This window comes from Carlito syrichta, unplaced genomic scaffold (assembly GCF_000164805.1).
Source record: "Carlito syrichta isolate Samal-C Ts95f unplaced genomic scaffold, Tarsius_syrichta-2.0.1 Scaffold131954, whole genome shotgun sequence".
NCBI lineage: Eukaryota > Metazoa > Chordata > Mammalia > Primates > Tarsiidae > Carlito > Carlito syrichta.
The window spans coordinates 36,069-40,780 of record NW_007076050.1 but is presented as its reverse complement, the minus strand read 5'-3'; the positions used below and the strand labels follow the sequence as shown (position 1 = coordinate 40,780).

Here is a 4,712-nt window from a genome sequence, read left to right as displayed (position 1 = left end):
CCCACTGGAGTGCAGGGGCACGCTCCCGGCCACCGCAGCTTCAACCTGCTGGGCTCTGGTGGTCCTTCCGCCTCAGCCTTCCAAGTAGCCGGAATTACAGGCGCACACTACCACGTCCGGCTAATTTTTGATTTATTGTAGAGATGAGGGTCACCAAGTTGCCCAGGTGGGTCTTCAACCTGCGGGCTCAGGCAGTCCACTCACCTCAGCCTCCCAAAGCGCTAGGATTACAGGTTGAGCTACCGAGCCCGATCTATTAAAGAATCTTAAAGTAAATGTGAGAAAAGCAGGAGCAATAATTATGCATATAAATACAGTACAACCCAGAATCCATAACAGACGAGGAGATTATGGTGAAAGAACCCCCAGTGTGCTTAAATAAATGAATAAAAGTTTAAAAGCGTTTTATTGAATATTGAATCCAAATCTGTTCCAAAAGTTTTCGTTTTCCCTCACATTCCTACCAAGAGTCATGGACTTGAAAATTGGGGATAACTGGCTTCAGAATTTAATTCATCTGTGCCAGTACCTCCTGTCAGACACACCTTTACTGGTAGCTCTGAGATAGGGTCCCATTGTTGCTGAAGTCGACCCTAGAATATGGTCCTTGAGTACCAAGCAGCGACCCACCAAGGCCGCCCTGTTCCTGCTGCATAGCCTCACCCACACGAAAAGGATCACCGAGAAGAGGAAGAGCGAGGACACTGGGGCCAGGGCGATGACCAAGTAGAGAGTGAGTGCATCGCTCTGGCCCAAAGGGGCTTCCAGAAGCTCAGGAAGTGCTGGGAGAAGCTGTCCACCAGCAGCACGTGCAGCGTGATAGTGGTCGCGCACAGCGGCTCGCCATTGTCCTTGATCAACACCAGTCTGTGCTTGTCCGTGTCGTGCTCACTCAGCAGCTTGGAAGTGCAGACCACGCTTTTGTGTGCCCACACGCCGAATAGCCCAGGCTCTGTGGCCTTGAGCATCTGGTACGACAGCCAGGCGTTCTGACCCGAGTCGCCATATACCACCACCACCTTGGTCACCAGGTAGCCCGCCTTGGCCGCCCTGGACACCGTTCTGCAGGGGGAGTATGATGAAGGGCGCATTGTTGTCCACCAGCAGCACGCGCACCAGCACCTTGCTGCTCAGCTGGGAGCCGCGGTCTGCAGCGCCCAGCAGAACTTGAAGACCCACAGGGCCTCGTGATCCAGCGATTTCAGAGCGAACAGGTAGGTGTCCGTTGTCGGCGTTGATAGAGACCAGATAGGCGAGGGGCAGATGCAGGTCGTGGAGCGACGGCAGCTAGTAGATGACCTGGACTTCGGTGTCTGAAGAGTCTCTGTCAGTGGCGCTGATGCCGCCAATGTGCAGGGCAGGGCTGTTGCTCTCACAGACTAACAGCGTGTGGGAGATTTGGGTGAAGGCAAGGATGTTATCATTAACATTGAAGACCAGCACGATTGTGTTGTATTCGGTTTTCAGTCTGGGTGTCCCCAAGTCGGTGATCATAATGGTGATGTTGTACTTGACTCTGCTCTTTTTCAGAAACTAGAATTAAAAAGTTCTTGAAGGTTGACTTCAGAGAAAAAAGTGGTGAGAGGTCATCTTGAATAGAGCAAATCATCCTCCCATTGTCCCCAGAGTCTTGATCTCAGACACTAAAAAGAACCACTAGGGTCTCTGAGGCATTCTCTGGAGTTCTGTTTGTAACTGACGACATGGTTACTTCCAGGGGTTGTCATTTATATCTATTACTTTAATTAGAACGGTGAATTTTTCTGCAAGACCTCCACCATCTGTTGCTTGTCTATTAACAGCGTAGGATTGTACTACTTCAAAATCCAAGACTAATCTCAAATTAACTTCCCCAGATATTTGATTGGTTTCAAATGTTTACTAATATTTTCCCATGCATGGAAAAATGTGTAAAATAATTTCCTATGCATGGAAAAGTGTTTAAAATATTTTCCCTTAATTTACTGCATCTAAGTCCTTTGCAGAGATGGTGATAATTCAGGGGTTAGGGGGTGTGTTCTCCTGGAACTGCATATCATTGAGACTCTAAGGAAACTCAGGGGCATTATCATTGATGTTCCAGATGTTGATGGGAACCAAAGTTGTCCCAGACTTAGACAGGGACTCATCATTCAGCACTGTGAATGTTAATCTGAGTTCTGGCTCCTCTTCCTGATCTAATGCTCTATTTAGGACCAGTTCTGGATATATCTTTCTGTTGCCACTGTGTTGAATTTTAATGTAGATACTAGAATTGGTGCTATTATGTAGTTTGGGAGACTTTTGCTTCTAACATCCAAATCTTGAGCACTCCCAATTAGGAATGTGATTCCAATAGTGATACTTTCTGATATTTTAATAAGTACTCCTTGTCCAGGAATGTAGAGTGATCATTTATACCTTTGACACACAGCTCAATCTGAAAAAGTGTAAAGGATTTTTAAATACACAAGGCTCGGGGGAGCTAAACAGCTCTTCTCAGTCCAGTTTTTCATTTAGAAGCAAACCCCCAGCCAGCAAATCAAGATGCAAATGTTATTCATTATCACCAGACACTTCCTCGGCCTCCCATGAGGACAGTTTTGCTATCCCTAGCCCCAAGTGCCTTGACAGATTAGCTACAATTAAAGCCAATTTCTGTTTCATTTGCCACAGAATATTGTGCAGGTTCAGTATATGCCTGAGTCAATCCAAGCAAAACAAAGAAAATTAGGACTCACCTTTTCCACAGAGCAAGCGCCTATCTTATCTCCATGGTTCCTTCAGGCAACCTCTTTTGTGGAAAACTTTAAGTTCAGTCTTAATTTTTTAAATCTTCTAATAAAATATGTATTATTTTCTCTATATCTAAAGGTCAAATAATTACCCCTATTAGTTGCATAGCAATTAACATTTACAAGGTATTTTCTTGTACATGATTTTCTTTAAATTTTCACAAAAATCCTGTGAGATAAATATGAAAAAAACTGAAACTTGCAACATTTGACTTGCCTTAAAAGAACAACTCTTAGGTGGCAAATATATCTTTTGTCCCCAGAAATACAGACAGACAGATAGATAGAATAAGACAGACATAAATTTGAAAAAAAATTTAAAAACACAGAAGAACAAAAGCAGATACAAAAGCTAAGAACAATTAAGCACACACACACACATACACACCCAAACAAACTGGAATAACAACAAAGCAAAACAAAACAAAAACAAACAAACAAAAAAGGTAAACCAAACACACACACACACACACACACACACACACACACACACACACCCAAACTGGAATAACAACAAAGCAAAGCAAAACAAAAACAAACAAACAAAAAAGGTAAACCAAACACACACACACACACACACAACACAAAACAAAAGGAAAAGAAAAAGAATTTTTAAAAAGAGAAAAAAAGGAATTCAAATCAAACTCTCACACATATATTCACACACACAGTAAACAAAAAAAGAGGAGAACAAAAAAAAGCAAAAACAAACAAAAAAACTGAAAGATGAACACTCAATCATTCATGTACACACATAAACAGAAAACAAAAAAAATTTAAGAAAGAAAGAAAAAGAAGAAAGAAAAAAAGGATGGGGGGATGCAGCTCAAACTGTCACATACACATTCATGCACAAAGAAAGAATATTTAAAAATTTAAAAACAAACAAAAAACCTGCCCTCTTTTGGTAGATTCTGTAATTATTTCTCTCGGTTCTTAATGAAGCCCCTCTGCTGTCTCCTGCAGAGCTTGGCCTCATTCACAATCTCCCCGGTGTCCAGACCAGGGAAGGAGAAATGGGTGGTGTGGCTGTGTGGGACTTCAATCCTCCCTTCCCACTCTCGTATGGTCAGGGGGATCCCCTCCAGTGGGAAGGGGCAAGATTGTCTCTTCCCCAGGTACTGGTGGGGAGGCGCCCCAGCCAGGCTTATCTTGGAGCAGAGTCCTCCTATTGCAGCTGACATCCAGGCTCCGCTGGGTTCATCCCTCTCAGTAGTGCCCCAGCCATATGGGTCTGATGTTCAGAAGATTGCAGGGGAGGAGGGGGTTGGGTCAGCCCTGCACTCACTGCTGATCTCTTTGGGGGTCTTCCTCATCCCTTTCTGGCCACACCCTTTATCTCACAGCTGAATCAAGGTAAGGGGTTTAGTGCCTGAGACTCATCACTTGTCCTTTTCCTCCGGAGTTGGCACTTTCGGGATATTCCCTCTGGGTAATGATCAACCCCTGAGTAGTTAGTTATCTGCCAGTCACAGAGATCCAGTCTGTCACTTCGTGGTGAACAAGCCAGAGCACTTCCCTGCCCAGTTTTCAAGATGGTGGCAGGGTGCCTCTTTTGTCTTCTCCAGTGGGGCTCTGCCTCTGGTCTCCCTCACTGTTCTCCCTCCACAGCCCTTGCTGCCAGTGTCCCAGGGGCTGCTGTGGTGAGGCAGAGCCTGGAGCCAACATTATCTTCTGGCAGCTTCTTTCTGGGAAGGGCTTTGTTGATTTAAAAAAAGAAAAAAAAATGATCACTGTGACTGATGTTAGAGAAAAGTTAGCAACAGACAAAGATACAATCAAATAAATTAATTAGTAGGCTGTTGTCATAATCTAGGTAAGATAGAAGAGTGGCTTAAGTTAGAATAGTAGCATTTTCAGTGGAGTTGGTGAGAAACTTGATTAGTGCATTGAGGAAAGAATGTGAGGAGAGAAAATAAAGTGGACACATTGACAACT

At 44.1% G+C, this 4,712-nt stretch overlaps 1 pseudogene; it reads right to left on the bottom strand.

Annotated features, from left to right (window-relative positions):
• Positions 1 to 405: 405 nt before the first annotated feature.
• Positions 406 to 2,755, bottom strand: LOC103250730 (annotated as a pseudogene).
• Between the last annotated feature and the right edge of the window lie 1,957 nt (positions 2,756 to 4,712).